The sequence below is a fragment of the Sturnira hondurensis genome, unplaced genomic scaffold (assembly GCF_014824575.4).
Source record: "Sturnira hondurensis isolate 20B ecotype Veracruz unplaced genomic scaffold, ASM1482457v3 Scaffold0021795, whole genome shotgun sequence".
Classification (NCBI taxonomy): domain Eukaryota; kingdom Metazoa; phylum Chordata; class Mammalia; order Chiroptera; family Phyllostomidae; genus Sturnira; species Sturnira hondurensis.
Window position 1 is genome coordinate 6,352,113 of NW_028094426.1, and position 25,037 is coordinate 6,377,149.

At 40.8% G+C, this 25,037-nt stretch overlaps 1 protein-coding gene and 1 pseudogene across 2 annotated transcripts in view; one reads left to right on the plus strand and one right to left on the minus strand.

Annotated features, from left to right (window-relative positions):
- PDE3A (phosphodiesterase 3A) overlaps nucleotides 1-25,037 on the minus strand; it is a 277,604-nt gene that overhangs the window by 174,854 nt on the left and 77,713 nt on the right. The window lies entirely within an intron of this gene.
- Nucleotides 20,916-24,060, plus strand: LOC118978389 (melanoma inhibitory activity protein 2-like; annotated as a pseudogene).

The following is a 25,037-nucleotide window of genomic DNA, read 5'->3' on the forward strand; positions in this document are numbered from 1 at the left end:
CTCACTTGTTTCATGTTTGAGAGAGAAGATTTGAGCAGAAACCTAGGGTTATTTTCAATCCTCCTCTTTATCTAGCTAGATACTCAATTATTCCTCTTGACTTGTGGCTTTAATAGTTTGCATCTCAAGTAGAAGAGCTATTCTTTATGACACAGTAAAAATAAAGTATTTGTTTAACAATGGAGCGTGCGTGCATTATTCCTGAACCTGGAAGGCTGGAATCCCTTCTTACTCAGAAACGCCCTGATAATTATCATGATTATCAGCGTAATAAGTTTTCTGGCACAAAGTATTCTTTTGCTATGATACATTTAAAAATGAAAAAAAGAGGTATTTACAGGGAAAATATTAAACTCATACTTTTATGGAGGACTTCAGATTTTGAAAACAATCCCTAAACAAATATAGAAAACCTTTTTGCTCCAAAGGATTACCCAGTAGACTCTGAACCTTTTGGAAATGCTGGGAATATGTGTATCCTTCTTTTGGACCCTACTGGTGAGGAAGTGCTCAACCAGTGTTTGTGGGAGAAACATCTCCAAAACATGGCTCAGCAGTGAGGATACGAATGGAACGAGGGACTCACCCACTTGTGCTCAATTCCTAGACAGTATAAGCAAGAGATGAGGAGAGTTCTCTTGTTTTCTTTCTTTTTTTTTTTTTACTCACATAAACAACAGTGACCCTGTAACACCAGAGAAAACAAATGCTCGGCTGCCATTTCATTGCTAATGGCAAGAAGGAATACAGGGTACTCAGCAATTATTTTCTTAATAATTTTAAATATATACTTTAATGAGTACTGACATTTTCAGTTCACAGATTCAAATCAATGTGATGGAATTTGCCAAGGGTTATAATTTTGTTGACATATCTTTTTGCTCTTTGGGGAAGGACTTTCCATCTAAACCCCAGGCACGGGTCTGAATCCCTGTGGACTCAAGCATATGTTCAAGAGACTCACAGTCTATCCATCTTGGATGAATCAGATAATCACATGCAATGAATTTCCCTTCGGTGCCAACTGCATCCCCTGTGGTACGGTCACAAGGTACATAATGCCATGAGATGGAATAAGGCAGGCCATGATCAAGATGGAAAAGTGATCTGAAACTTGTCCTCAAGTTTCCATATTTAGGGCAGAAATATTATTGACTTACTCATTTACTCAGTCAAGTTTCTCTGAATGCTACTTGAAATTTTTATATTAATTATTTTATATGCCAGTCACAGAAGAGCTGACAATCTCCCCTTACTGGGATCACTACTTCATCAAATCCAGCTCACAAAACTCAAATATGACACAGTCAAATATTATATAGCATAACATACATATCCTATTTGTTTCCCCTTTATCACCTGGCATGGATATTACCATGGATTTTTCCCAGTCTAAGGACATTATAAATCATTCATAAGTTTGTGACATTGCATTCTTTTCCTTGTCAATAATAGCAATGCTGTGATAGTATTTTTCTAAGTATTTTTGCAGTCCTCAAAATCAGATAAAAAGGCAAAGAACAAACTTCTTTTTGTAGACAAAAGACAATAAATGATATACATTTCAAGTGATAAAAGCAAAGACATTAAAGTTAAGCAATACACCTCACTTTAAACTCCATGACTTCCAGTATGAACTTAAACACACTGAGGCATTTAAACAATGCTTGTGCTCATGGTTTCTTGGCTCTGACTCACTTTACTCCTGTTTTTACATCCATGCTTATCTAGGACCAGCCTCTTGCATTCCCCACCAAAGGTTCCAAGAACATCTGCTTTTCAATTTCTCCCTTTATGAGGAGTACAGCCTGTGTCTTCGGCCCATTTTAAACCCCAATTTATTTTCAGAAACACAAAACCGAAGGCATTTCCTTTGTTCATTACATACCAAGCATGCTTAAAGTTAATAAATCATTTAATTAGGCAAAGAGGTTACAGAAGGTCTTCACATCGTGTTTCTCCCTTTTACTCAGATCCTGCCACAGAACAAAACTCTCATGGAAAAGCAAGCGTGAGCTCACCGAGGGCACTCAGCCCAAGAATTTGGGCATTTTTACTGATTTCGATGTGGGGGAAAGGAGAGCAGTCCAGGAATTTTCAAAGATATAACATACAAAAGTATATATAATATTTTCCCTACACGTAGCATAAGAGGTGGATGAAAGAAAAGGAAAACCTGCCTCATCATTAGACAACATCAATGACGATCTGAAGAGTCTTCTCAACAAATGACCAGGCTGTTAGGCTACCCTGGCCCGTGGAGACTCGACACTCACAGAAGCACCTCATCTACACCAAAGGCAAAAGGATGCAACTGTGCCCGCTGTGGCAGGGCAAGCAGTGGTCTCCAGGACATCCAGACCTGACTCCCTGAAACCAGGGAACGCAGTCTCCTATGGGGCAAAGGGAACTTTGTGGACATGATTGAGGATTTTGAAATGGCGAGACTGTTATGGATTATCCGGGTGGTCCTAAATGCCATCACCAGTATCCTTATAAGAGGGAGCCAGAAGGAAATCTAAGGACGACAGTGGCAGAGGCAATGTGAGGAGTGAGGACACTAAGCAGATGGCTTTGAAGGTAGAGAAAGAGGCCAAAGAGGCTGAGAAATGCAACTCTAGAAGCTGAAAAAGGAACAAACATCCTCTAAAATCTCTGGTGGGAAAAATGCCTGCCGAACCCTTGATTTTTTGCACCAGTGAAACTGATTTCATACTCCTGACCTCCAGAATTATAAGAGAATAAATGTGTGTAGTTTTAAGCTACCAAGTTTGTAGCAATTTGATACAGAAGTCATAAAGACACTAATATAATTACAATTTAAAGACAATTTTTATCATCAAAATGATCACCTTCAAGACAATGAAAATCTAAGAAAGCAGAAAAACCACTCACAATGAATACAACTGACAAAAGATATATATCCAAAGTATATAAGGAATTTGAGAAAATAAGAAGACAACCCAATAATAATAAAGTAGGAAAAAACACAAACGGGCACTTCATGAATGGCTCCTAAATACATGAAAGGAGGTTCGACTTCATTATCAATCAGGAATGTAAAAATTAAAACCATAGTACATTCCATTTCATACCCATGACACTTCTTGGTGTGTATAACAGTGAGAATCCCTGCAATCTGTTAGGGCCAGTGTTGGGAGAGTGTAAATTGTTACCCCCACAAGAGTTGAACAAGTACATACCATATGACCCAGCAGTTCACTCACAGGATTACACTTCATGCACTGAAGGCCACAAACAACTTCGTACATACTGTTAGTAATAGTCAAAAATACTGGAAAAATCTAAAAGTCCATCAAATAAGAATGGATAAATATGTGGTGGTATAATAGCTTCATACCAATACATTAACATGTAATAGAAAATGAATGAACTGCAGTTAAGTCCTTATTTCAAGTTTCAATAGCTTGTTGGAAACTGCAACTTTAAGCAAAAGGATGTACAGCAAAACCAATGTTACCATAGGGTAAGTGATACTAACAAAAGTCCCTACACCCTATTCTCATCACAAAAAACATCATCAAAGTTCTAAATAAAGACCCTAAACGTTTCCAATATTAAACACTGAAATAACTGTGAGCATACAATTAAGGGAGATTAATAAAAATAAGGAAGATGATTATTTTCCAACCTGCTTATTTTCCTGACTGCGGGGTTGAGGGTGGCCAGAGCCTCCGCCAGCAGCTCAGGGTGTCGAGTGGGAACCAACCCCTGGACAGGATGCCCTCCCATCACAGGAGACTCTCGCACACGCCCACACTCACGCAGATGGGGACAACGTAGACACGCCCGTCCACCCAGCGTGCCCACCTTTGGGATGTGGGAGGAAACCAGAGCGCTGGAGAAAACCCAGGCAGACGTAGGGAGAGACCTGCAAGCTCCACACGAACAGAAGCCCTGGCCTGCAATCATTTTTCCCCCCTCATCGACATTATTACAAAATGACATCAATCAAAATGATATATTCAAGGGCCTACTGTATCATCAACTATGTTGATGCCTAATTGACATCAACGTAGTTGAATCTCAACAAGTGGGGTGAAAAAAGTCATAAAAAACTAAACACAGTATAATTCCAATATTATAACATTCAAAAATAGACAAGACTAAACATATTTTTAAAGGATTCATCCTATTTTTTAAAGGCAAAAGAATTATTGTCACAAAACTCAAGACATGACTCAGTTGCCTGGAGTATCATCCTAGGCACCAAAATGTCACCAGGGCAATTCCCGGTCAAGGAACATGCCTAGGTTGTGGGTTCAGTCCCTGGTCAGAGCGCCTATGGGAGGCAACCCATCAATCTCTCCCTTCCCCTCTAAAATCAATGGAAGCATGTCCTCAGGTAAGGGTTTAAAAAACAACCCTCAAGATATGGATTAATTATGTGAGGAAGAAAGGAAGGGATCGGTGTAGTGTCCCCAGGGAGCTACCCAAAAAGCTACTGGTGATGTTCTCTTTCTTAAACTGAGCAGGAGATTATCAGTTTGCTGTTCTTCAAACTATACACATGGACGCTCTTTCATATACATAATATTCCCAACTCATCATGGATAGTTCTTAAATGCAAAAATTTAATGAGATAACTCACCAGAACTGGTATTACAGAAAGCTAGACCTCATTTCTATGAGCTACCTCCCTAATTGAATTATTCATTATTGACTATTGAAAAAGCTAAAGGTCTTACGACTTAACTATTATAAGGTCAACATAAATTTGCATTGAGCATCACTTATATTAACTATAACATATTTAAAAGTTTTACCATGTTGGCAAACAATCATTTTAACTTATTTAAAAAGAGTCTTCTTTTAAATATATTTAGATATTTAGCTGCCTATGTTCCCCAACTTTTGCCCTTTAATCCAAGCCAAATTTTAAAATTCCTGAAAACAAGATTAAGCTACACATTCCAGCAGCTAAAAAAATTCAGAGGAAACCCTGATAAGATTTAGACTTTAAACCACTATTTTTTTCTCAGGATATATAGAGTCACTAGCTACTTACTGTTTTTCTGAGACATAGTTCTTCAGATGAGTTGCAGCTGTGATAATGTGGTCACTTGATTGAAAAAAAAAAAAACAAAAAACCCTGAAGGATCTTAAAGTGAGATTCAGAGACAGACTCACTGACTGAGGAATGTAGAATTTTATATCTAACTAAATATTATACCTTTAGTCAAAAAGAAAAAAAGAAAAGTGGTTCCTCGCTTTAAGATCCAGAATTCCCCACTAACCGGTTTACAGTGGGAGTGAAGAGGGCAGCTGAAGTTGATGGAATGTACAAAAGCCACCGGCTCCCCCCCCCCCCATAAAATTGACCTCAAAGAGACCAACTATCAGGCACCAGAGATTTTCCACTAAAGACCTTGAAAAAAAATAAAAGAAAAATAGATGGAATTAGCTAGAATTTGTCCGAGACACTGAATTCCTTTATGCACCTACTAAGAAACCCCTTCTTCGTTGTCTTTTTCTCAGCCATTCTCCCAGGAAACATGAGATCTGTCCAGAAAGTATCCAGCCGTGTACTGCGACAAAGACATTTACTAAAGAAGATACAAGAAACAGTATACGTAGGACAGTGACACCTCAGTCCCTTTCAAACTAGGCACCTTGGGACCTAACACAGTTCTCCCGATCGCCATCAGCGGCCCCGTTGTATTTTCCCAATTCTCATCGATGGTCTGAAATCTCTTCTCTTTCAAAGGTGATTTTAGTTTTAGGAAAAGCTAATCTCAGAGCACCAAATCTGGGCTGAAGGGGGGCTGAGTCACATGGGTGACTTGATGTTTGGCAAAAAACTCCTCAGGAGACATGATGCATGAGCAGGTGCATTGTTGTCATGACGCTGCCAATCGCCAGTTGCCCATAACTGCGGCCTTCTGAATCATACACATAGTTTCCATGAAGGAATGTTCAAGCTTACTGCAAAATGTGATGCAGATTTGTTGCTCTACTTGCTCAGTCATTTTGAATGTGATGGCCACACAGTACACATGTTCACTCAACAGCATCTACCACCCCCACTGACTAGTACAGTGAAGTTGTCATTGTTCACACATGCACATTCCAGTCCACTTTCCTTGGCTGCCAGATTACATTGATATTGTGTCAACCATTCTCGTTATATTAACAATGGCTGGACTTTTTCATAGACTCTAAAGGAGTAGAGATATATCTGTCTCTTTCAGTATTAATTTTGGGGCCAATATTCACCAGGATGAACATCAGGATTATTCATGGTCCGTGCCTTTTCTGACTAATCATGTCAGTACCACACTGACAGAAAAATATTCTAAATGTTACCCTCTCCTTTACATCCTGACTAGCCAACAAGTGTACCAAATGCTCAATAAATATTTCTTGAATAAGAAGACCACAAAATAACCTTAAGAGGAACATGTATCTCATGTCAAATATGCTGAAATTAAGTCTAAATTTTTTTATTTATTTGAAACGTGCAGCTTTAAATAACACCAATTTTGTCCAGAATCCAAAAACCTAGAAAATGCACACACTTTTTACTTCTTCCATCTGTATTCTAGGATTTTAAGCACTGAAGAACTTGAGGCAATGGAAAAAGGATGGATTTGATGCTCACAGATTAATAATGTTGCTCTGAGATATGGAAAAGGGAACCCAGAGGAAAGCGAGAATATGATCAAACCTTACCACCAGAAATGGAGATTCACAGACAAGAAGCGCATGGGAAAGGAAATTAATTTAGGCCAGTGGTTCTCTTCTTTGGCCATGTGTTAGATTTGTCTGGGGAGCTCTTCAAAAACACCAAGCCCTACACTGGATTTAGTTGATCCAGGAGGGAAACGTGTATCAATCATATTTAAAAGCTCCGAAGGAGATCTGAATGTCCAGGCAGGGTTGGAAAAGTCTCGTAGGTAAATTAAAAATTAGATTGTTTTCTACACTACATGTACACCACAAAATCCTACGGAGATATTAAATAGTTCAAATGCTAGATTGCTCTCTGATATGTTGACTTAATTTCTAGGGTGAAGCCAGGTAATCCTTGTGTATTAGTCAGGTCAGGCTGCCACAGCCAAATAACATAGAGTGGGTGGCCTAAACAACAGAAATTCATTGTCTCACAGTTGTGGATACTACAAATTCAAGTTCAAGGCGCCAGTGTGGTCAGTTTCTAGTGAAAGCTCTCTCTTTGGGCTGCAGATGGCCAACCTCTCCCTATGCCCTCACTTGGTGAGCCAGCGGATCATCAGAATTTCACAACCAGATGATTCAAGGTTCATGCCCTAATGAGAGTGGTCATACATGAACCCAGAATATGCCCCTGGAAAATCACCCCCTAAGTGTCAGCTGACTCAGACATGGTCAGTTCTTATCTCCCTCTCTCCCACTGAGCTGAGATACAGCCTCGGAGCCCCTTTTAATACCATGTTTCAAGTCAAGTAGAAACAACATTCAAAATGAAACCTTCTTTCCATTGCTATCTAAACATTCCTGATTTATGCCATTAAATCTAGCAATAAATTTATTTCATTACACAAAGCTTTAGTGTTTTTTTAAAGACTACCCTAAAAGTTAAGAATAATCATGGATGTTACTGAATGATCGCTGCTAAGCAAGTCAGAAAAAGCAATCCGAGTTTTGTTAACATGTATTAGACATACAACAAACCATGAATGAGGTTATTTTTTCCAGCTTTACTGAAGTATAGTTAGCATATAACACTGTGTAAGTTTAACATACACAGGTTGTTTGATATACTAATATATTGTGAAATAATTACCCCTGCAGTGTGCCTTGATTACTTCACATAATTATCATTTCTCTTTTGTATTAAGAACATATAAGATCTACTCTTCCAGCAACATTCAAGTCCTTAATGCAGCATCACTAACCACCAGCACCATGCTGCTCGTTAGCTCTCCAGAAGTTACTCATCTCATAACTGAGAATTTGCATCCTTTGATTGACATCTCCCCATTTCCCCTGTTCCCCAGGACCTGGCGACCACCACCCTACTCCTTGTTTCTAGAAGTTGGACTTTTTTTAAGATATCCTCTGTATGTGATATCTTACAGCATTTGCTTTTCTCTACCTGACTTATTTCACTTACTCATAATGCCCTCAAGGTCCATCCAAGTTGTTATAACTGCCATAAATGTCCTTCTTTCTCAAGGCTGAATTAATATTCCATTGTGTATATACACACTTTCTTTATTCATTCACCCACAGACCAACACTTGTGTTTTTCCCACATCCTGTGAATGATGCTGCAGGGAGCCTGAGACTGCAGACATCATTTCCAGATCCTGATTTAATTTCCTTTGAATACATAACCAGAAAAAGGGGTTGCTGCATAATATGGTAGTTCTATTTTTAATTTTTTGAAAAACCTCCATACTGTTTTCCACAGTGACTGTACCAATTACTTTCCCACCAACAGTACATCTGGGAACCTTTTCCTCTACTTCTCTGCCAATACTTATCTCTTTTCCTTTTGAAAATAGCCATCTTATCAGTTGGGATTTGATATCTCATTGTGGTTTTAATTTGCATTTCCCTAATTATTAGTGATGTTGAGCATCTTTTCATGTTACCTGTTCACCATTTGTATGCTTTCTCTGGAGAAATGTCTGTTCAGTTCCCCTGCACACTTTGAAATTGCATTATTGTGGGGGTTTTTGCTATTGAGTGGTATAAGTTCTTCACATATTTTGGACACAAAGCCTTATCAGATATAAAACTTGCAAATATTTTCTTCTGCTCTGTAATTGGCCTTTTCATTCTGTTGACAGTTTGTTCTGCTGGACAGGACCTTTTTAGTTTAATGTCATTCTACTTTTTTATTTTTGTTTTTGCTTCTTGTGCTTTCATTGTCATGTCCAAAAAAACTGTTGCCAGGAGAGAGAGATTAAATTTAAGATATAATTTCCAAGAAGAGGTAGAGATGGAATCAAATTTGGAAAAAAAGGAGACAATTTTCCAAAGCCATTCTTGGCAGAGAATATCATTCAGCGTTCCCTGAAAGACCATAAAAAGAGCAGTCATCCCATGGGAACATCTATTTTGTCCGCCTGCATTCTCTGCACTGACATTTACTTTCAGAATTCAGGCATTATTTACAATTAGAGCACTGTTAAGCCATCTTAAATCATTTACTCTGTTTTTATTTCCTAAATAACTGACTCTTATGTCCCTACTCCCACAGAATATCTACTTGCAGATATCATCAACAATACCTGTTGTGGTTGAAATCACGGTGCTTCTCTAGACATTATTCAGTACGTAGTATCTTTTGAAAACGTATAAAAGCACCTGTGTTTATCAAAAGGGGATTTTATGTGTTTTTAAACTGAAAATATTCCTCAATCATTACCATCACCCACCTAGCATTTGAATTAATTTTTCGAATTCAGAAGGCGCCAGCCTGCTTCTGTGCTGAATCAGCACCCCACAGATGTATATTCTGTAGGAAAGCGACTCTGAAGACAATGGGAGAGACCGACTGGAGGGAGGAGAGAGGCTGGAAACACAAGACCATCACAACCAGCCAGGTGACAGATGGCTAAAATGGGTCAAGGCTGCGGGAATGCTTCAAGATAACAGATATAAAACGGACAGGACATTACAACATAGTAAAAGTGAGTGAGTAATGAAGTCCAAAGAGCAGGCAAAAATGGACCTTGGATGTCACATTCAGGTAACTAGAAAAATCCTGATTGTTGGGGTAGCTAGAAGCAAATCTGCAAATTTCAGTCACTCCTAGGCGTAAAGAATGGCTTAGAAATCTTTCAGGGTTAAACTCGAAAAATCTGCCCCCGAAATAAAAATTAAACCCAACAGTGGGAATGGTGTGACGTACCCTCAGCCTTCTCATGCTTTGTGATTAATGATTTTTCAAGCCTACTGTCTCTGGTGTTGCCACGTAGGGAAAGTCAGCTGAAGTGCCAGGGAGCCCCCCATTGGTCAAGATGGAATAGGGTAGGTTCTTCCATGTTCTTAGTTTTTGGGCTCTGCTAAAAGCTAGTAAGATGAATGGCCAAGACTCCAAGTGCACCAAAAGCTAGAAAGATAATTAGAAATGGGATTTGAAAAATACTGCCCCTCCCTATTCCTATAAGAACCATGGGTTTGCCCTGGCTGGTGTAGCTCAGTGGATTGAGTGCTGGCCTGGGAGCCAGAGGATCACTGGTGTGATTCCCCATCTAAGGCACACGCGTGGGGTGTGCAAGAGGCAAGCACACATCGATGTTTCTCTTCCTTTCTTCCAGGGGCATATTCTGGGTTCATGTATGAACCTGCCCCTTTAAAATAAAAAAAAAAAAGTAAGAACCACAGGCCTGAGTAGAAATGAAGGAGAGTCTTTTGAGAAGGGAGTTCACCTTTCTCCCAGGTCACAGCACCCGAATGAACCTCTTCCCTTTTGCACCAGCACCTGTCTCAGAAGTCTGCTTCTGTTGCAGCGGAAACCGCATTGTGGTTACAGTCTTTGGTGAGTCTGCCAGGGCAGGGTGGACCTTAGTAAGTCCCAGAAGGCCCCGGGCTGCGGTCCTAGATGCTTGCAGCAGACTAACCTCGCGAGTGGGGCTGTGGGGACCTCCCAGCAGCTGCCAGGAGCTGTTCCTGGGGAATTTCCCTGCGTTCCTCCTCATGGCATTGGCTGCCTGAAAAGCTTGGCTGGCAAAAGACAGTGGGTTTCTGGGGAGCAGAGAGACTCCAAGACTAACTAGAACCAGCATGCACACCAGGGTTCGTCTATCCCTGCCACTTGGGTGCTGGGCCACGAGGCTCTGTGCCACTCAGGTCTAGTCAGGACTGCTCGTGGTGTCGGTTGGCAGGAGATTAGACACTAGGACTTGCACGTGAGCACTCATTTGGACCAATGGAGTTATGGATCCAAGTTTTGTTCATACATCCCCGCTTTGTCTGGGTCTTCCTACGGTTCTCTTTTGGGTTTGTACTATTGTGCTGTCAGGGATTGTTCTTTTCCTACTCCTGAAGGGTGTCCACTCAGCCTAATTTTAGCAATTGGTCCATCGACAGCTATGATCCAATGACAAAGAAGGACTTGGTTTTCTATTACAACACTGATTGGCCTATGTATACTTTAAGTTATGGGGGGGAAATGGCCCATAAATGGTTCCCTAAATTACTATGCCATCACACAGGTGGAACTGTTTGGCCAATGGTCAGGGAAGTGGGATGAAATACTTTACATGCAGGCATTTATGTCTTTACACAATAAAGATTTAGCAAAGAAAGGGAATAACCTAATGATGTGGACAAAGGAATTGGTTTCAAAACCACCCCCCTGATAGTAAGACGCAGGAAGAAAGGAAAATAAGGAGATGAGAATTTCATCACACTGACTCTGAGGGACCCCTCCCCCAGGATTAGCAGCAGGAAGGTATCCCTGGCCACCACCCCCAGTGCTAGATACCCCTGAAATAGGGCCCAGAGGGGCAATAACTCCACCCCTTTATGAGGAAGGAACGCCCCCTGGAAGACCCAGCAGGGCACCCAATTTGGCCAGGAAGCACCCCTATCTGGATCAGGACTACTCCCTTTGAGGCAATAACCATATAGGCAAAATAAACCAGAGAGGCCAGCCCACTGCCTGCTGTTGGCCCCATACCCCATTTTCCACTTCAGACTTGAACTGGAAGAATCCCAACCCCTCAGGTAGCGAGGATCCTCAGAAAATGGCAGATCTTATCACCTCCATTATGGTCACACATGACTGAAACTAGGCAGACATACCAGCTCTCCGTAACATCCTGCTAACAACAGATGAAAGGCGGCTAGTTATAAATGAGGCTAATAAAGAGGTTCATTGCCTCCACCAAGGGAGTCCCAATGGAACCCAACCCAGCTGGGGTGATTCCCTTGATAGAGCTTAACTAGGTCACATATAGCAGGGACCTAGCCTCCCTAGAACATTACAAAAGGTACATATAGGAAGGGCTTAAGAAAAGGGTGCCTGAGCAAAAGGGACTGAATATGGCACAGGTCATTCGACAGAAACCAAATGAAGATCCTTTTGGTTTTTAAGAAAAGACCTATCAGGCCTATTGAAAGCACACTAATGCTGACCCACAGGTACCAGAAAATGTCTGAATGGTAAAGATGACCTTTATTGGGCAAAGTGCCCAGATAGCAGAAGGAATCCTCAACGTTTAGATGGGGTGTTGGGAATGAACCCATCCCAGGTGGTGGGCATAGCCTTTAAAGTTTACCATGCCCAGGAAACAATAAAATGAAAGCAGGCCACAGCTTTCTTAGAAACTGTGCAGAGAAACAAGAAAAAAAAGAGACAAGACCCAAAAGAAAAATAGAAAGAAAGACCCGCTAGCTGCCAATCGTTGTGTCTATTGCAAGGAGGAAGGCCACTGAAGAAAGGACTTCCTGGAACTCAAGAAGGAGAATGAAAAGGAAAGAACCCTCACCAAGAAGTATGCAAAAGGTATGACAAATCTGATGATGAATGACTACCTGACTTCCTTATAGATACCGGTATTATACACTCAGTGCTAAACACAAAACTAACCAAGAAAAGTTCAGCTGTGGTGTCAGTTTCCAGAATGAACAGACAATTACAAAACAGGCCTTCCTTCAGCCTCTAGAATGCCAGCTTGGAGATCAAAGACTTCATGCATGGCTTTCTCTACATGCCAGTCTGCTCCCATTCCATCGTGGGGCTGAGCTTTACTTTGTAAATTGCATGCACAAGTAACTTTTTCCCCTGAGAAGCAGCCATTATGTTTAGGAGTCCCACAGGAATGTGCTCCCCAGCTCCAGGAGCTCCTGACTGGCTCCGAGGAACCTGAAGGTGAACTCTTCCCACCTAAGACCCACAACCAGGTAGATTGAGCCATTTTGACCAACAGATCCCCAGGCAGAGCAGTTCACATCCAACCCATAAAAAAATAACCTAAAAGAAGAAGCATGGATCCCATGGAAGACACAATGCCCCCTTAGAAAGAAAGCTCTAGAGGGAATTCAACCAGTATTGCAGAAATTCTGAAAGTCGCGATTAATTTGAATATGCCAATCTCCCTGTAACACCCCCATTTCACCAGTCAAAAAGCCTCGCTCTGAGACTATCGATTTGCATGACCTTGTATAAATGACACTGTCCAGGACATTTGCCCTACAGTAGCCAATCCTTATGCTTTGTTGACCACGGTGCCCAGGGGTAGCAAGTGGCTTTCAGTCCTGGACTTGAATGATGCTTCCTTTCTGCATCCCAACAGATGAACAGGTTCGACTATTATTTGCCATTGAATGGCAGGACCCAGAAACTAAAGCCATGCCCCAATACTGTTTGATTCTGTTGCCACAAGAACATATTTAGGGAAACATTAGCAAAAGATTTCAGGGATATTCAGTTGAAAATGGGAATTCTTCTATAATATATAGATGACTTACCAAATAGCTTGTAATATTTATGAAGACTTTTTGCTCAATACCATCACGGTCCTGACTCATTTGTCAAAAAAGAGAACATCAAGTATCATCTCACAAGGCCCAGGTTGGTGAACGGGAGGTGGCATCCCTGGAATCTCAATTGAAACAAGGTCCTAAGAGCTTGACGGCTGATTAAAAACAAGTCATGGCTACAATAAAAATCCAAGAGACTGGAGGCAGCTTCACGGATTCTTAGGGATTAGAGGGTTTTGCTGAATTTGGATTCCAAACTTTGGCCCTGTAGCAAAACCACTGCATAATTCTTCGAAAGGACTAGACTCTGAACGCCTTGACTGGACAAGAGACCATCAGGTGGCCTTTGACACCTTGAAGGGAAAACGAGTTTTGGCCCCCCACACCAAGATTGCCCAATTTACAGGAACCTTTCAAATTAGATATTCATGAAAGTCAAGAAATTGGACTTTGGGTATTAATGAACCCAGACCCTGGGAATTAACCCGGAACCCATAGCCTATTTCTCAAAGAAATTAGATTGCATGACAAAGGATTGGCCACTATGCCTCCAGGCCATCGCAGCTAGCGGTGACATCTTACAGGAAGCAGAGAAATTCACCATGGAGCGCACCAGGTTCTAACCCCGTTAGAACACAAAGGAGAGTACTGGCTGACAGCAGGGCACATGGGAAAATATCAGGCCATTTTATCAGACAACCTAAACATTACCTTACAAACCACCACCACCTTTAACCCAGCCCCCCTACTCCCAAACTCAGAGGAAAGCTCATACATACCTCCAATATCATCTCTTGGGAATCATTGACATAGATTATCGTAGTAGAACAAATTCACAGGACCAGCCACTGTGAATTATGTACGGGCGGGAGTAGCTTCATGGAGAATGGTCAGCGATGAGCTGGGTACTTGGTAGTCAACACCGATGAGGCAATAAAGCCCAAGCCCTCCCCATAAAAACCTCGGCACAAAAAGGTGAACTGACGATCCTGACCACAGCCTTGCCATTGCCACAGGGAAAGAATGTTAATATCTACACTGACTCTACATATGCCTTCACGGTAGTCCCTGGTATTCTTCGGGCAATAAGGATATCAAACATGCAAAAGAGATCTTACAACTGCTAGAGTCAGTGAATCTACAGCACCAGGCTGCTATAATGCACTGCCCAGGAAAACAGAGGGATAGTTCCTAAACAAGCCAGAGAAACCAAACTGCCAATAAAGAAGCAAGACAAGCAGCCTGAAGGCTGCCATTTCTTAGGGCTTTAATTCCTCACATGGACTTGTCAGAATTTAAACTCCATTACACAGGATGAGATGAGGAACGGGCCTGTGAATGAGAATTCTCCATCACTGACCCTAATTCTATATGGAAGATCAACACTCATAGCACGATCCTACTCCCTGAGGCTCCAGTGTATCCCATCCTCAAACACCTACATGAAGAGACCCATTACATAAGGGATGTTTTAATGGACCAGATTACACCACATTTGAAGGGCCCTCGTTTACAAAGGACCACTCAGAAGATTATCCAGGCCTGGCAAACAAGCACCAAACACCAGAACATGCCCTAGAAGGAAAGGGAGTACAATATAAAGGGACATGCCCATTTAAGGACTGGAAAGCTGACTTTACACAAATGCCTAAAACCACAGGAAACTTTAAATTTTTATTATATAATCTTTTGCAGACACCTTTCTGGATAGGTAGAGACATACACCACTAGAACTAAGAAGGCAAATGAAGTAGCAAAACTTCTACTCAAAGAAATAATCCCTGGGTTTGGACTTCCTTAGAAACACCCAAAGCAACAATGGACCATTGTTCACTTCGGAAATCTTCCATAAGCCAGGACAGGCACTACAAGATTTGGTGGAAACTACATGCATCTTGAGGACCCCAATCTATAGGGAAGACTGAGGGAGCCTGGCAAAAATATACCAGGAAACACATCTGAATGCAACCAGGCACTCCCTATTGCCTTGCTCTGGACTAGGGCAGCACCCAGAAGCTGGCTTAAATTAAGCCTGTTTGAAATAATTTATGAAAAACCCTTCCAAGTTTCTGTTTTAGGAGCACCCCCTTTAGATTGAGAACATGAAACAAAAATAAAACAATATGTAAAATATTTAGGGTAAACACTAACAACTTTGCACAAGTTTGCTCATTGCAGGTCTCTCTACCTGTCTAATGAGCCCTTATACCCATTCCAGCCAGGAGGCTGAGTCTTAGAAGACTAAACGTCTTAGAAGACGTCTCTAAAGACCTAGAAGACTAAACGTCCTGAACACCAGTGAGCCAAGCAACAGACGAGTCCCTATGATGTCCTACTGCCAACACACTCTTCCCTAAAGCTCATTGGATGTACCACACATGGATAAAGCAGGTACCACCTAAGAGTGCCTCCCAAAGTTGAATGACAATGTTACATTTTGTTTTATTATTTTTTGGCAATTGCTATACCTTATGCCCGTGCTTAGACTGATAAGGCCTTGGTCCACATTTCCTGCACAGTAGCTTCCTCAGCAGGGTTATCCTACTGTTGGGTCTGCCACCCAAAACCCCACTCAGGATTAGATCATTGGATCCTCTAGTCCAGAGGTGTCCAACTTTTTGGCATCTCTGGGCCACACTGGAAAAAGAAGAGCTGTCTTGGGCCATACATGAAATACATTGTGATGCATAATCACCAAAAAAATCTCTTAAAGTTTTAAATAAATTTATGATTTTTTACTGGGCTGTATTCATAGCATCCTGAGCCACATGCAGCCCACAGGCTGCAGGTTGGACACCCCTGGTACTCTCTCCAATTTCTAATTTCACCACAACTTCCCCTGCTCTACTAGACTAAATACTTGATTGCTTGTCTACACAGTAGGTCTCACCTTGGAAGCCCATCTGCAACACTGCCTCCTGAAATATGAAGCAGTCTACTAGCTTCGCTTGTTCAGCAGTGCCATCCTCTTGACACTGTTCATGCCACCTTTTGAGGACAGTAATCCTTCTCCCTGTGTAAAGACTTCTCTCCACTCTTGAAATCCTGCTTCCTCTAGTAGATAGCAAGAACCACTGGACCCAGAGATTAGGTAAGACTACATCCTTTAACAGCAGGAAAAGGTACAGAATATGGGACCTCCCTCCATTTACCCTTATAAGATTATAAGGGTCCAGAGTTTTTAAGAGGGGAATTGTTATCACAGTCAGTCAGTCATCCCCAGGGATTCTCCCCCATTGGCCAAGATGGCCCGGGGGGAGGTTCTCACAATGAACATGCCAAAAGCTAGAAAGATGAATGGAGAGAACCTGAGCAAGCCAAGAGCAAGAAAGCTGAATGGACAGGACCCTAGTGCTCTAAACGCTAGAAAGATAAATGGGCAATCTCCAAACCTGCCAAAAGCTAGCAAAATAATTGGATAGAAAAAAGGCCCTCTACCTCCCTACCCCTAAAAGAATCAAGGGCTTGAGCAAGAAAGGGAGGATGGTCTTTGAGATGGGAGTCCACCATTCTCCTGAATGACTTCCCTTTGCACCAACACTTGTGTCATGAGCTTGGCTTAATTTGCAGCAGCCAAGTTAGTTACACTGGGTTCAAAACATAGAAAAGCGTCTGTGAGCTTCAAGGCTTTGGACTTCACTTCCCAGTTCAGAACGGAATTGTGAGGGCTCAAAGAATTAGACCATGTCAGCGATACACTTACTGACAAAGTGGCAGCCTCACGGTGTGCAGTATAAGTTCTTTGGTTACATCTCCTGTAGGGTCATTTAACAAAATAACTCCTGCCAGTAAAGATGTATGAAGCTTTTAGAGGGTACTTTGTGGTTCTTCCATCCTTTGTGGAGAGAAGTCCTACAAAATCCAATTACAATCCTTGCCAATCCATGACTAACATGCAGTGAACAAACACTTCTTAAGTACTTGTTTCTAATTCCTCTCAACAGTAGTTAGGTTAAAAGTCACAACAACAACAGTGAAATAATTCCCTTACATTTGGCTTGTCTGAGGCTGCACAATGCTGGAAGAGGAAGTGCAAGCAAGATTATCCGTGGGACCTGAAACGCTAGGCAGAGCTTGTTGTCAGTGTACCTTGAGCCGCCTCTTGCGTCTTTACATAACTGTGATTTGCAACAACTTACTAGGTTTCTAATACCAGACCAGGCAATGTATGGTGGTGGTTTCATTTAGTCTTTACCGTCTATCCTGTAGGTAGGTCCACATTATTGGGACATTTTACAGATGGCAGAATAAGATCCAGAAAACCTAAATAACTTGCCCTAGACCAAAGGCTAGTGCAGAACTAATCACCTGCCTTTTTAATTTCCAAACAAAAGGCTAATGATAGTAAGCATCAGATACAAATATAAAATATATAATATGCAAAATATTATTAAAATAAAGAAAGGAAGATTCTGAGATAGCTCATAGTATAAAAAAGAATAGTCAGAAGTTAATTGCAAGTGAAAATATAAATACCATAATTAATTTTCAAATAGAGTTCAATCCTAGTAAAATAATGTTGCTATTTTAAAATCTAAACAACACAGCTTTGCTTTGAGCATAAAGGACAAAGTCATAAAACTGGCTGCAAAAAGGAGACTTGCTATTAATTTAAATAAGTGTTTAAAGAAATGTTCTTATCCATTGAAAAACATTTCACTGTTTATTAGCTCAAATACTCAGATTAAAGTGGATATCTTAACAGCACATAAGAAATACAGTCCAAAACCTAGTAACAGATGCCAGAAGATGCATTTTCAATGCTTTTAAGAGAGAATCACATGCTTTAAAAAGTAAATTTTTTTTAAAAAGAGCTTTTAAAAATTATCTTATACAATCAAGAGTAATAATTCATTTTTATGAAACATTTAATGATGACCTATCTAGGTCTGTGGGGTGATGGAAAGAACAACAGGCAGAAACGTGGGAAATCATCATACAAAGCTTTGGGGCTTGGGCACCCTCCCCCATTGGGGAAGGACTTGGGCTAACCTAGCCTTATAGTTCAATGAAGAGTTACAATTCCTTGATGCAGGAACAAAAGAAAACTGAGTTATCAGTGACCACCTCTCTTTTATCTTCTTCCTTAAGAGTCTTTTCCAGAGATTTCACATATTTATAATTTACTGTTTCAAGACTACCTGCTGTTTCTCAAGTCAGAATTGTCTAAAGGATGCAAAGAGCCAATAACTTAGAATTTATTTTTAACAGCTGTCTTCTTTTACTCCTAATTAGATAAAAATTGAGTGTACTTATTAAAATAATACATTAGTCAAGTAGTTCACCAACCAAGTAAAAACTTTGGAAAGCATATTTAACAAAGGCTGCCCACCCAACAATGAGAAAAACAAAGACGTCTCCAAAAAGCTAATAAAGTCTGTGTGTATTTCTGCAATTTTTTAACTCAACTCGGGATTTCAAAGGACAATTTATTTTTTGTCCTCATAGCTATGTGATGAGAAACATACTCTTTAGGTCTCCTAGCATTCAAACTAAAAATCAGTCACTGGAGTAGGTGGTGACTTCTAAAGAGACGAGAGAGAAAGATTTTATTCTAAAATTCAAATTTTATCGATCACACACAAAACCATATTCAGTTAATTGTTCATAGACTAAATGGTTTCCATATTCAGATTGAACTTGTCTATGGCAACAACTACACAAAAACAGACCCAGAAACACAAAAATAGACAAAATGGCCTCCTACCATGAGCCATTTTAAAATAATAGACTAGTCATAATTCAGTCTTAAAATAATTCCTTTAAAGCGACACTGAAAATAAAAAAGCATTCCAATTCATGGTATTACTCATGGCCATACACAGTATTGCATGCAGTCAGTCACCTAAATACAACTCAGGGCTCTGTGTTAGATGGGTCACCCACTGGCACTTTCTCATGTCTTTTACCACTTCCTCACCTTATTGAAAGAGAGGGTAATTATTGCCTCCTATTCAGGAAGGGTTTTTAATTCTTAGAGCTTTTTATGGTTGACATCCTTTATCATATTTAAATTTAAAGCCCGACATATTTGTTTGTATAACAAAAATAGTTCCAGTCACAGATTGTAAGTGTCAGTGCAAAGTAGCCTCACAGAGGCATCCTGTTTCCGGGCTTCACGTCCACAAGTTGGGCTGTCGGGGACTGGAATGGGAACGATTTCCACGTTGCATAACACATGGCAGTGTTTTGGACACTGGGTGGGGCCTCTGGACTCCCAGTGACTATCTGAATGGATCTCTAGGGAACATGCTTTTCAAGAGGCAGAAGAGAGGAAAATAAATGGGCCAGAGGGTCAGGCTTTAACCTGCTGACTTAGTTCATTGGCTCTTCACACCCCGCAATGGCCTCTACACAGCTTCCATTTAAACACAGTTTCTTATTGATCCAAAATCTGGAGAAGGGAGACCTAGGACAAGTAATGATTTTGGCACATATTTGTGTTAATTATAATCCTTTCTTCTTCTGGAGCACTCATTTGGATATAGCCCCTAAACTCCTAAAAAGTAGGAATCATTTGTCCTATTTGTTTTCCCCAGTTTTAAAGTTATAAATAAAAGTACTGATATTTAACATCCTAGAATATGTTAAGTTCTGAGCGTGGGAAGCTGGTGTACAGGGAATCCCACCAGAGTTGTATGCATGTGTTAAGCTACAACTTAATATGAACTAACATAAAGGACACGCTGTTCTCGGAACATGCACGCTTGGAGAAACAGAAAAATGACATACCAATGAAGAGAAGAAACTGTGTAGAGCAACCTCCAATTTCACAGACTTGTATCCTCAGAAAGGAAGGTTTGATGAACTAATAAAAACAGAATTTTTATAAACTCCTTTGCATGTCTAAAAAAATAATAAACGGGTTATAACGAACCTAAAAACATAGGTAAAGCTATACACAAAGAGCCTATATGTTATGGCTAAGCTTCTAATTTCATTTTAGGAATTTTTTATATTCTCATGCTATTAACTGTTTCTTAACTCCTATTACTGAAATGTGCTTAGTGGTGTGAATAAAATATGATACAGGTTCACACCATGGTGAGAATGTTTCTCCTGAAGTATTTGATTTTCTCTCTATAAGATAAGGTTTGATGGTAACTAGTCAGGTAAGCTGGGAAAGCTCTGGATAAACCATTTCAAAGAGCAGAATCCCTACACACATGAGAAACTCGTGTCTGTGCCTATACATTTCATTCCATTCACCATCAGATCCATATACAGCCCTGCAGTCAGTCTCCAGGAAGAAGGAAAATTTCCATCACACGCCACCCTGCTTTGTCTTAGGAGCCACACAAAAACAGAGGTTTTGCCCGGCCTCCCTGCCTCCCAACACCTGGCCTAAAACAAAGCACAGCGTGGGGCTGCAAGGAGGGTGGTGAGTCGCAGGTGCTTGCAGCACAGGCTTGGACCTTTGGGTCATCCGGAGGTAACGTGTAACGTAGGGGCCAGGGCTCCCGCAATGGGCAATGTGGACACTGGAGGCCTGCCTGGCGGTTTCCTCCAGCAACCCCCTGCAGCCGGCCCCACAGTGGTCTAGTCCACTTGCCTGGTGCAGATTTGGATTGCACTCCAAGCTGCTGCTGCTGCTGCTGCTGCTGAGGCAGGGGCAGCTGCTGCGTGTTTTCTGCCCCTTAATGTTGGTTCAGTCGGGTGCTGGCTGAGGGCACTGTATCCAAGGCAGCCTTGGCACCACGGAGGAGCCCAGAACTACTCATCAGGTGTACTTGGGTCTGGTCCTGGAAGAGCTACCACAGGGTTATGGCAGCATTGCCTCAAGTCATGAGAAAAGGTCCTAATCCCTGTGGTTTACTATAGGTACTGCTGGTGCATACAGCTATTGTTGGATTTTTTGCTGTTCCCTTGTTTTCGTGAAGGTTTCCATCGATTAGATACTGTCTTCATGTAGAAAGAGAGAAAAGGTTTGCTATAGATCTTTCTACACTAATGGAAGAAAGATGTAAAATACTTGAAAAATTTAGCCTTGTACAAAAGGAGTATGAAGACTTAGAATCATTAATGGATCCCAGCTTTGAGAAGGAGTCAAAGGAAGTTCAAAGTTTGGAGGCAATCTGTGAAAAGCTGAACAGTTCCAAATCCGCATTTAGGATGAAATACACCTTCTAGAAAAAGAGTTAAAAGAGAGACACGTAAACATTCTGAACAAGACAAACTGATGGTGGATATTACAAAAGGGACACAATCCTTAGAAGATGAATTAAAATCACTCAAATCAGAAGTAACTAAGACCAAAACAACCTTCAAAATATTTCAAGTGAATGAAGACCGACTTAAGATAGCTATAAAAGATGATTTGAATGAAAATTCTCAACTTTGAGAAAGCCAGAAACAGCTTTTACAAGAAGTTGAAGACCAGAAAGAAAAAGTGAGTGAGCTCAATAAACAGAAAATAACATCTGAAGGCTCAGAACTATATGCAAAACAAATTCAATATGAAAAAGAAAATCAGATCAACTCTCCAACGGAATGCTTGCTAAAGATGCAAGATTGGGCTGATGTGCTGGGAGAAGACTTAATGGCTGGTAACTTGGAACTGGAAATGAAGAATAGTTTAGAAAACGATAACAAACCAAAAGGAGATTGGAAGAAGCTGACTCATGCTGCTAAGTAAAAGTCTTCTTTAAAAACCCCAGAAGAAGAAAAGTTAAATTTACACTCAATTATCTTAAGTAGATAAAAACAAAGGAAGAGCTTAAAGTGTATTAAAAATCTTCAGACTGAACAAGCATCTTTGCAGTCATAAAAATGAACATCTGAAAATGAGAATCAAGAGCTTCAGTAGAAACTTAAATGACTGAACTGTCTGTATCAAGAAAATGGAAGGACACTTTGGAGGAAATTAACAGTAGAAAAAAATGACCAGTTAAAGCAGCGATTTTTAACTAGTGTGCCATAAGAATTTTTATTCTTCTTTATTCTTTTTCTTATTAACTCTTCAGTTACAGTTGTCCTCATTTTTTCTTCCATTTCTCTCCCCCACCGTCCCCTCCCCCATCTTCCACATTGAATCCTCACCCCCGCATTGTCCTTGTCCATGGGTCCTTTATACACGTTCCTAGACTCTTCCCCTTCTTTCCCCCATTGTCTCCTCTCCTCTCCCGTCTGGTCACTGTCAGTTTGTTCTTAATTTCCATGTCTCTGTTTGTATTTTGTTCATGTTTGTTTTGTTGATTAGGTACCACTTATTTGTGAGAACATACAATGTTGTGCCATAAGAATCTTTAAAACGTGCTATACCTGAATACTGACCTCTCTTCCCTCTGATTGTTACAACTGCTGGCACAACAACAGTGGTCCAGTGTGAATGCCCTGTCCTGAACCATACATATATGTCACATAAAAGAATTGTATCTTATCAGTCATGTTGCATAATGTACTTGTGTCGGATGGGTTAATTCTTGGTAACAGAAATTTTTATATACAAGTATAGGTAACTGATTTTTTTAAAAGTCACTTTGGAGCAGAAAAGATAGGTAATTACTATCATTGTTATTATTATTTTGTAAATCAGTCAAAATGATACCTATTTTTTGTGATACTGGCAAAAAATACACTTTTGCGGTGTGACACAAAATTTTAGTAACAAGTTTATGTGCCGTGAGATGAAAAGGGCTGAAAACCACTGGGTTAGAGAAAGAAGAGAAACTTTCTAAAGCATGTGAAGAGATCAGCCATGTAGCTGAATGGCTGGAGACTTATAGAAAGGGAGTCAAAGATCTTGAAGAAGAACTGGAGAGATTCTTTCAAAGTGAGATTCATTCTTATCAAGGGCAGATAATCTCCCACGAGAAAAAAAAAAAAAAAACATTGCAATTGGTTGGCAACTCAGACCTCTAAAAGAAACCTCAATGATTTAAAGAAAGAGAATTCTTACAAAAATTAACTGAAACAAAATTTAAATTTGAACTCTTAGAAAAAGACCTTTATACATTCAATGTAGCAAAAATCCAGCTTTGGGCAGGAAGTATTCCCCGTATGGTCCCTCACCATGGCATCAACCTGCACCTGAAGCAAGAGCTTTTCTCTCCCTCCCAACTTTGTGCGAGGGTCCACTCAGACTCTCACCTTTGCTTCCACAGGGAGGAGAAAGGGGCTCAAGAAGCCCAAGGAAGCCTTGGACCATGAGATTACTAATGAAAGAGGAGAATCAAGCTGTGATCAGTTCATTGATCCTCACTGGAAACCTTGACTCCAGGTCCCACCTCCATGGGACCCACGTCACAGGACAGTCATTCTTCCAGCAGGCCAACCTTATTCAGACCCAGCTCCTCCTCCACAGAGGCAAGAACTCAGAAGGTCGAACTAGTTCAAAGACTTGTTTGCTATTGACAGTAATAGTAAAGTCAGCCTCTTCCTTCCCTCTGGCCTTGAGATGTGCTGTCATTCAAAAAAGTAATTGGTCTTTTGCTCCAGAAAAAAATTTGAAAAGTGGAGGTGAATCAGATACCACTGAGGAGCAGTTGGGAGAGCTGTTACTACACTGAGGTCTTAAACTTTCCTGGACTGGAAATTTGAACCACGTTCCTAAATACCTTAAATATCTACAGCCTTTTTCAAGTTATCAAGGCGCACTTCCAAATGCTACAACTTGTGCTGACACATTTGAAAGGATTAAAAGATAAATACTTGATTTAAACAGTGAGTTCTGTAGAACTGTAAGACCTGTCTGCAGGTCCCTGGGCTTTTCACCTGCTCATCCTTCACACTCTGACTCAGCTTGAGTTAAAAACTGTTTTTTACCTTGAACATGTTCTCAAAGGTACAAGGTGGGGTTTCCATGCACCCAGCAAACACACTCAATCTTTGTTTAGCACCAGATTGCTGTTATGCTACAATTCCTACCCCACAGAAGACCCAACCATCTCAAAATCTGGGCATGCATCTCCCTTGGAAATGAAAGTATATTTGATATATGTATTCATTAAAATTGAGCACCTGCTCGCCCTGGCCCATCTACAGTTTATGTCCTAATCAGTCTTCTAAAGACCGTGCCTCTCCTCTGAGAGGCCACATTTCAGTCAAAGTTCAAGTCCCAAGGCCATGTGGCCTACAAGGGCCTCCATGCTGTGTCCCACTGCTTCCTCCGTGACCTCTTGTCACACCACTCTCGGCTTTGTTCCTCTGCTTGTGCCCTCACCTACGACATTTACATTTGTCATTTTCTCTGCCTGGAATTAATTTCCCCAGCCATGCACAGGGTATGCACCTCTGAAAAAAAAGCAGATGTCCCCTTATCAGTTCAAGTTTCCTTAGCCATCCTATGCTAAACAGTACGTATGTTCCATACCCACCTATCAGTTCTACTCAGCCTGGTTGATTTTTCTTCACAGCATTTTTTCCACTGAGATACCTACCAGAATGAAATTTCAAGGGAACAGAACATTTATTAACTGTTAAAGGATATTCTAAATGCTTAAAATAGCCCAGCACATAGTAGGCACACAATAAATATTTACTCAAAGAAAGAATGCAGGTCCCTGAAAAGATCTGACAGACCAAGAAGAGAACAAGGCTGAACACGCTGAAGTCCAGGACACAAACTCAGCGGTCACTCTGTGCCACTTGCCGGC